Raw genomic sequence first — 9,233 nt, forward strand, 5'->3', positions numbered from 1 at the left:
GGGGAGTGTGTCAGTATTTACAGGGGGGTCTGCGGGGAGTGTGTCAGTATTTACAGGGGGTTCCCGGGGAGTGTGTCAGTATTTACAGGGGGGTCTGCGGGGGAGTGTGTCAGTATTTACAGGGGGTCCCCGGGGGAGTGTGTCAGTATTTACAGGGGGTTCTGCGGGGAGTGTGTCAGTATTTACAGGGGGGTCCCGGGGGAGTGTGTCAGTATTTACAGGGGGGTCTGCGGGGAGTGTGTCAGTATTTACAGGGGTGTCCCGGGGAGTGTGTCAGTATTTACAGGGGGGTCTGCGGGGAGTGTGTCAGTATTTACAGGGGGTCCTCCGGGGAGTGTGTCAGTATTTACAGGGGGGTCCCGGGGGAGTGTGTCAGTATTTACAGGGGGGTCTGCGGGGAGTGTGTCAGTATTTACAGGGGTGTCCCGGGGAGTGTGTCAGTATTTACAGGGGGGGCCCGGGGGAGTGTGTCAGTATTTACAGGGGGATCTGCGGGGAGTGTGTCAGTATTTACAGGGGGTTCTGTGGGGAGTGTGTCAGTATTTACTGGGGGGGCCCGGGGGAGAGTGTCAGTATTTACAGGGGGGGCCCGGGGGAGTGTGTCAGTATTTACAGGGGGTTCTGCGGGGAGTGTGTCAGTATTTACAGGGGGTTCCCGGGGGAGTGTGTCAGTATTTACAGGGGGTCCTCCGGGGAGTGTGTCAGTATTTACAGGGGGGGCCCGGGGGAGTGTGTCAGTATTTACAGGGGGTTCTGCGGGGAGTGTGTCAGTATTTACAGGGGGTTCCCGGGGGAGTGTGTCAGTATTTACAGGGGGTCCTCCGGGGAGTGTGTCAGTATTTACAGGGGGTCCCCGGGGGAGTGTGTCAGTATTTACAGGGGGGTCTGCGGGGAGTGTGTCAGTATTTACAGGGGGTTCCCGGGGAGTGTGTCAGTATTTACAGGGGGGTCTGCGGGGGAGTGTGTCAGTATTTACAGGGGGGTCTGCGGGGGAGTGTGTCAGTATTTACAGGGGGTCCCCGGGGGAGTGTGTCAGTATTTACAGGGGGTTCTGCGGGGAGTGTGTCAGTATTTACAGGGGGTCCTCCGGGGAGTGTGTCAGTATTTACAGGGGGTCCCCGGGGGAGTGTGTCAGTATTTACAGGGGGGTCTGCGGGGAGTGTGTCAGTATTTACAGGGGGTCCCCGGGGGAGTGTGTCAGTATTTACAGGGGGGTCCCGGGGGAGTGTGTCAGTATTTACAGGGGGGTCTGCGGGGAGTGTGTCAGTATTTACAGGGGGTCCTCCGGGGAGTGTGTCAGTATTTACAGGGGGTCCCCGGGGGAGTGTGTCAGTATTTACAGGGGGGTCTGCGGGGAGTGTGTCAGTATTTACAGGGGGTCCTCCGGGGAGTGTGTCAGTATTTACAGGGGGTCCCCGGGGGAGTGTGTCAGTATTTACAGGGGGGTCTGCGGGGGAGTGTGTCAGTATTTACAGGGGGTCCTCCGGGGAGTGTGTCAGTATTTACAGGGGGTCCCCGGGGGAGTGTGTCAGTATTTACAGGGGGGTCTGCGGGGGAGTGTGTCAGTATTTACAGGGGGGTCCCCGGGGGAGTGTGTCAGTATTTACAGGGGGTCTGCTGGGAGTGTGTCAGTATTTACAGGGGGTTCCCGGGGGAGTGTGTCAGTATTTACAAAGGGGTCTGCGGGGAGTGTGTCAGTATTTACAGGGGGGTCTGCGGGGAGTGTGTCAGTATTTACAGGGGGGTCCCGGGGGAGTGTGTCAGTATTTACAGGGGGGTCTGCGGGGATTGTGTCAGTATTTACAGGGGGGTCCCGGGGGAGTGTGTCAGTATTTACAGGGGGTTCTGCGGGGAGTGTGTCAGTATTTACAGGGGGGGCCCGGGGGAGTGTGTCAGTATTTACAGGGGGGTCCCGGGGGAGTGTGTCAGTATTTACAGGGGGGTCCCGGGGGAGTGTGTCAGTATTTACAGGGGGTTCTGCGGGGAGTGTGTCAGTATTTACAGGGGGGTCTGCGGGGAGTGTGTCAGTATTTACAGGGGGGTCCCGGGGGAGTGTGTCAGTATTTACAGGGGGGTCTGCGGGGAGTGTGTCAGTATTTACAGGGGGGTCTGCGGGGAGTGTGTCAGTATTTACTGGGGGGGCCCGGGGGAGTGTGTCAGTATTTACAGGGGGGTCCCGGGGGAGTGTGTCAGTATTTACAGGGGGGTCTGCGGGGAGTGTGTCAGTATTTACTGGGGGGGCCCGGGGGAGTGTGTCAGTATTTACAGGGGGTTCCCGGGGGAGTGTGTCAGTATTTACAGGGGGGTCTGCGGGGAGTGTGTCAGTATTTACTGGGGGGGCCCGGGGGAGTGTGTCAGTATTTACAGGGGGGTCCCGGGGGAGTGTGTCAGTATTTACAGGGGGGTCTGCGGGGAGTGTGTCAGTATTTACTGGGGGGGCCCGGGGGAGTGTGTCAGTATTTACAGGGGGGTCTGCGGGGAGTGTGTCAGTATTTACAGGGGGTTCCCGGGGGAGTGTGTCAGTATTTACAGGGGGGTCTGCGGGGAGTGTGTCAGTATTTACTGGGGGGGCCCGGGGGAGTGTGTCAGTATTTACAGGGGGGTCCCGGGGGAGTGTGTCAGTATTTACAGGGGGGTCTGCGGGGAGTGTGTCAGTATTTACAGGGGGGGCCCGGGGGAGTGTGTCAGTATTTACAGGGGGGGCCCGGGGGAGTGTGTCAGTATTTACAGGGGGTTCCCGGGGGAGTGTGTCAGTATTTTCAGGGGGTTCTGCGGGGAGTGTGTCAGTATTTACTGGGGGGGCCCGGGGGAGTGTGTCAGTATTTACAGGGGGTTCTGCGGGGAGTGTGTCAGTATTTACAGGGGGTTCTGCGGGGAGTGTGTCAGTATTTACAGGGGGTTCTGCGGGGAGTGTGTCAGTATTTACTTGGGGGGCCCGGGGGAGAGTGTCAGTATTTACAGGGGGGGCCCGGGGGAGTGTGTCAGTATTTACAGGGGGGTCTGCGGGGAGTGTGTCAGTATTTACAGGGGGTTCTGCGGGGAGTGTGTCAGTATTTACTGGGGGGGCCCGGGGGAGAGTGTCAGTATTTACAGGGGGGGCCCGGGGGAGTGTGTCAGTATTTACAGGGGGGTCTGCGGGGAGTGTGTCAGTATTTACAGGGGGTTCTGCGGGGAGAGTGTGTCAGTATTTACAGGGGGTTCTGCGGGGAGAGTGTCAGTATTTACAGGGGGTTCTGTGGGGAGTGTGTCAGTATTTACTGGGGGGGCCCGGGGGAGAGTGTCAGTATTTACATGGGGATCTGCGGGGAGTGTGTCAGTATTTACAGGGGGGTCTGCGGGGAGTGTGTCAGTATTTACAGGGGGGGCCCGGGGGAGTGTGTCAGTATTTACTGGGGGGGCCCGGGGGAGTGTGTCAGTATTTACAGGGGGTTCCCGGGGGAGTGTGTCAGTATTTACTGGGGGGGCCCGGGGGAGTGTGTCAGTATTTACAGGGGGTTCCCGGGGGAGTGTGTCAGTATTTACTGGGGGGTCTGCGGGGAGTGTGTCAGTATTTACAGGGGGTTCCCGGGGGAGTGTGTCAGTATTTACAGGGGGGGCCCGGGGGAGTGTGTCAGTATTTACAGGGGGTTCCCGCGGGAGTGTGTCAGTATTTACAGGGGGTTCCCGGGGGAGTGTGTCAGTATTTACTGGGGGGTCTGCGGGGAGTGTGTCAGTATTTACAGGGGGGGCCCGGGGGAGTGTGTCAGTATTTACTGGGGGGGCCCGGGGGAGTGTGTCAGTATTTACTGGGGGGGCCCGGGGGAGTGTGTCAGTATTTACTGGGGGGGCCCGGGGGAGTGTGTCAGTATTTACAGGGGGTTCCCGGGGGAGTGTGTCAGTATTTACTGGGGGGTCTGCGGGGAGTGTGTCAGTATTTACAGGGGGGTCTGCGGGGAGTGTGTCAGTATTTACAGGGGGGGCCCGAGGGAGTGTGTCAGTATTTACTGGGGGGGCCCGGGGGAGTGTGTCAGTATTTACAGGGGGTTCCCGGGGGAGTGTGTCAGTATTTACTGGGGGGTCTGCGGGGAGTGTGTCAGTATTTACAGGGGGGGCCCGAGGGAGTGTGTCAGTATTTACTGGGGGGGCCCGGGGGAGTGTGTCAGTATTTACAGGGGGTTCCCGGGGGAGTGTGTCAGTATTTTCAGGGGGTCCCTGGGGAGTGTGTCAGTATTTACTGGGGGGTCTGCGGGGAGTGTGTCAGTATTTACAGGGGGGGCCCGGGGGAGTGTGTCAGTATTTACAGGGGGGGCCCGGGGGAGTGTGTCAGTATTTACAGGGGGTTCTGCGGGGAGTGTGTCAGTATTTACAGGGGGTTCCCGGGGGAGTGTGTCAGTATTTACAGGGGGTTCCCGGGGGAGTGTGTCAGTATTTACTGGGGGGTCTGCGGGGAGTGTGTCAGTATTTACAGGGGGGGTCTGCGGGGAGTGTGTCAGTATTTACAGGGGGGGCCCGAGGGAGTGTGTCAGTATTTACTGGGGGGGCCCGGGGGAGTGTGTCAGTATTTACAGGGGGTTCCCGGGGGAGTGTGTCAGTATTTTCAGGGGGTCCCTGGGGAGTGTGTCAGTATTTACAGGGGGGGCCCGGGGGAGTGTGTCAGTATTTACAGGGGAGGCCCGGGGGAGTGTGTCAGTATTTACAGGGGGTTCTGCGGGGAGTGTGTCAGTATTTACAGGGGGTTCCCGGGGGAGTGTGTCAGTATTTTCAGGGGGTTCTGCGGGGAGTGTGTCAGTATTTACTGGGGGGGCCCGGGGGAGTGTGTCAGTATTTACAGGGGGGGCCCGGGGGAGTGTGTCAGTATTTACAGGGGGGTCCCAGGGGAGTGTGTCAGTATTTACAGGGGGTTCTGCGGGGAGTGTGTCAGTATTTACAGGGGGTTCTGCGGGGAGTGTGTCAGTATTTACTGGGGGGGCCCGGGGGAGAGTGTCAGTATTTACAGGGGGGGCCCGGGGGAGTGTGTCAGTATTTACAGGGGGTTCTGCGGGGAGAGTGTGTCAGTATTTACAGGGGGTTCTGTGGGGAGAGTGTGTCAGTATTTACAGGGGGTTCTGCGGGGAGAGTGTGTCAGTATTTACAGGGGGTTCTGTGGGGAGAGTGTCAGTATTTACTGGGGGGGCCCGGGGGAGAGTGTCAGTATTTACAGGGGGATCTGCGGGGAGTGTGTCAGTATTTACAGGGGGTTCTGCGGGGAGAGTGTCAGTATTTACAGGGGGTTCTGCGGGGAGTGTGTCAGTATTTACAGGGGGTTCTGCGGGGAGTGTGTCAGTATTTACAGGGGGTTCTGCGGGGAGAGTGTCAGTATTTACAGGGGGTTCTGTGGGGAGTGTGTCAGTCTTTACTGGGGGGGCCCGGGGGAGAGTGTCAGTATTTACAGGGGGGGCCCGGGGGAGTGTGTCAGTATTTACAGGGGGATCTGCGGGGAGTGTGTCAGTATTTACAGGGGGTTCTGTGGGGAGTGTGTCAGTATTTACTGGGGGGGCCCGGGGGAGAGTGTCAGTATTTACAGGGGGGGCCCGGGGGAGTGTGTCAGTATTTACAGGGGGATCTGCGGGGAGTGTGTCAGTATTTACAGGGGGTTCTGTGGGGAGTGTGTCAGTATTTACAGGGGGTTCTGCGGGGAGTGTCAGTATTTACAGGGGGTCCCCGGGGGGGGTGTCAGTATTTACAGGGGGTTCTGTGGGGAGTGTGTCAGTATTTACTGGGGGGGCCCGGGGGAGAGTGTCAGTATTTACAGGGGGGGCCCGGGGGAGTGTGTCAGTATTTACAGGGGGTTCTGCGGGGAGTGTGTCAGTATTTACAGGGGGTTCCCGGGGGAGTGTGTCAGTATTTACAGGGGGTCCTCCGGGGAGTGTGTCAGTATTTACAGGGGGGGCCCGGGGGAGTGTGTCAGTATTTACAGGGGGTTCTGCGGGGAGTGTGTCAGTATTTACAGGGGGTTCCCGGGGGAGTGTGTCAGTATTTACAGGGGGTCCTCCGGGGAGTGTGTCAGTATTTACAGGGGGTCCCCGGGGGAGTGTGTCAGTATTTACAGGGGGGTCTGCGGGGAGTGTGTCAGTATTTACAGGGGGTTCTGCGGGGAGTGTGTCAGTATTTACAGGGGGTTCTGTGGGGAGTGTGTCAGTATTTACTGGGGGGGCCCGGGGGAGAGTGTCAGTATTTACAGGGGGTTCTGTGGGGAGTGTGTCAGTATTTACTGGGGGGGCCCGGGGGAGAGTGTCAGTATTTACAGGGGGGGCCCGGGGGAGTGTGTCAGTATTTACAGGGGGTTCTGCGGGGAGTGTGTCAGTATTTACAGGGGGTTCCCGGGGGAGTGTGTCAGTATTTACAGGGGGTCCTCCGGGGAGTGTGTCAGTATTTACAGGGGGTCCCCGGGGGAGTGTGTCAGTATTTACAGGGGGGTCTGCGGGGAGTGTGTCAGTATTTACCGGGGGTTCCCGGGGGAGTGTGTCAGTATTTACAGGGGGTTCTGCGGGGAGTGTGTCAGTATTTACAGGGGGGTCTGCGGGGAGTGTGTCAGTATTTACAGGGGGGTCTGCGGGGAGTGTGTCAGTATTTACAGGGGGGTCTGCGGGGAGTGTGTCAGTATTTACAGGGGGTTCCCGGGGGAGTGTGTCAGTATTTACAGGGGGATCTGCGGGGAGTGTGTCAGTATTTACAGGGGGTCCCGGGGGAGTGTGTCAGTCTTTACAGGGGGGTCTGCGGGGAGTGTGTCAGTATTTACAGGGGGTTCTGCGGGGAGTGTGTCAGTATTTACAGGGGGTTCTGCGGGGAGAGTGTCAGTATTTACAGGGGGTTCTGTGGGGAGTGTGTCAGTATTTACTGGGGGGGCCCGGGGGAGAGTGTCAGTATTTACAGGGGGGGCCCGGGGGAGTGTGTCAGTATTTACAGGGGGTTCTGCGGGGAGTGTGTCAGTATTTACAGGGGGTTCCCGGGGGAGTGTGTCAGTATTTACAGGGGGTCCTCCGGGGAGTGTGTCAGTATTTACAGGGGGTCCCCGGGGGAGTGTGTCAGTATTTACAGGGGCGTCTGCGGGGAGTGTGTCAGTATTTACCGGGGGTTCCCGGGGGAGTGTGTCAGTATTTACAGGGGGTTCTGCGGGGAGTGTGTCAGTATTTACAGGGGGGTCTGCGGGGAGTGTGTCAGTATTTACAGGGGGGTCTGCGGGGAGTGTGTCAGTATTTACAGGGGGGTCTGCGGGGAGTGTGTCAGTATTTACAGGGGGTTCCCGGGGGAGTGTGTCAGTATTTACAGGGGGATCTGCGGGGAGTGTGTCAGTATTTACAGGGGGTCCCGGGGGAGTGTGTCAGTCTTTACAGGGGGGTCTGCGGGGAGTGTGTCAGTATTTACAGGGGGTTCTGCGGGGAGTGTGTCAGTATTTACAGGGGGTTCTGCGGGGAGAGTGTCAGTATTTACAGGGGGTTCTGTGGGGAGTGTGTCAGTATTTACTGGGGGGGCCCGGGGGAGAGTGTCAGTATTTACAGGGGGGGCCCGGGGGAGTGTGTCAGTATTTACAGGGGGTTCTGCGGGGAGTGTGTCAGTATTTACAGGGGGTTCCCGGGGGAGTGTGTCAGTATTTACAGGGGGTCCTCCGGGGAGTGTGTCAGTATTTACAGGGGGTCCCCGGGGGAGTGTGTCAGTATTTACAGGGGGGTCTGCGGGGAGTGTGTCAGTATTTACAGGGGGTCTGCGGGGAGTGTGTCAGTATTTACAGGGGGGGTCTGCGGGGAGTGTGTCAGTATTTACAGGGGGTTCTGCGGGGAGTGTGTCAGTATTTACAGGGGGTTCCCGGGGGAGTGTGTCAGTATTTACAGGGGGTCCCCGGGGAGTGTGTCAGTATTTACAGGGGGGTCTGCGGGGGAGTGTGTCAGTATTTACAGGGGGGTCTGCGGGGGAGTGTGTCAGTATTTACAGGGGGTTCCCGGGGGAGTGTGTCAGTATTTACAGGGGGATCTGCGGGGAGTGTGTCAGTATTTACAGGGGGTTCCCGGGGGAGTGTGTCAGTATTTACAGGGGGGTCCCCGGGGAGTGTGTCAGTATTTACAGGGGGATCTGCGGGGAGTGTGTCAGTATTTACTGGGGGGGCCCGGGGGAGTGTGTCAGTATTTACAGGGGGGTCCCGGGGGAGTGTGTCAGTATTTACAGGGGGGTCTGCGGGGAGTGTGTCAGTATTTACAGGGGGGTCTGCGGGGAGTGTGTCAGTATTTACTGGGGGGGCCCGGGGGAGTGTGTCAGTATTTACAGGGGGGTCCCGGGGGAGTGTGTCAGTATTTACAGGGGGGTCTGCGGGGAGTGTGTCAGTATTTACAGGGGGGGCCCGGGGGAGTGTGTCAGTATTTACTGGGGGGGCCCGGGGGAGTGTGTCAGTATTTACAGGGGGTTCCCGGGGGAGTGTGTCAGTATTTACAGGGGGGGTCCCCGGGGAGTGTGTCAGTATTTACAGGGGGGTCTGCGGGGGAGTGTGTCAGTATTTACAGGGGGGTCTGCGGGGAGTGTGTCAGTATTTACAGGGGGTTCTGCGGGGAGTGTGTCAGTATTTACAGGGGGTTCCCGGGGGAGTGTGTCAGTATTTACAGGGGGTCCCCGGGGAGTGTGTCAGTATTTACAGGGGGGTCTGCGGGGGAGTGTGTCAGTATTTACAGGGGGGTCTGCGGGGGAGTGTGTCAGTATTTACAGGGGGTTCCCGGGGGAGTGTGTCAGTATTTACAGGGGGGTCCCGGGGGAGTGTGTCAGTATTTACAGGGGGGTCTGCGGGGAGTGTGTCAGTATTTACAGGGGGTTCCCGGGGGAGTGTGTCAGTATTTACAGGGGGGTCCCGGGGGAGTGTGTCAGTATTTACAGGGGGGTCTGCGGGGAGTGTGTCAGTATTTACAGGGGGGTCCCGGGGGAGTGTGTCAGTATTTACAGGGGGTTCTGCGGGGAGTGTGTCAGTATTTACAGGGGGGTCCCGGGGGAGTGTGTCAGTATTTACAGGGGGGTCCCGGGGGAGTGTGTCAGTATTTACAGGGGGGTCTGCGGGGAGTGTGTCAGTATTTACAGGGGGGTCTGCGGGGAGTGTGTCAGTATTTACAGGGGGTTCCCGGGGGAGTGTGTCAGTATTTACAGGGGAGTCCCGGGGGAGTGTGTCAGTATTTACAGGGGGGTCTGCGGGGAGTGTGTCAGTATTTACAGGGGGTTCCCGGGGGAGTGTGTCAGTATTT

This window comes from Heterodontus francisci, unplaced genomic scaffold (genome assembly GCF_036365525.1).
Source record: "Heterodontus francisci isolate sHetFra1 unplaced genomic scaffold, sHetFra1.hap1 HAP1_SCAFFOLD_1164, whole genome shotgun sequence".
Taxonomy (NCBI): Eukaryota; Metazoa; Chordata; class Chondrichthyes; order Heterodontiformes; family Heterodontidae; genus Heterodontus; species Heterodontus francisci.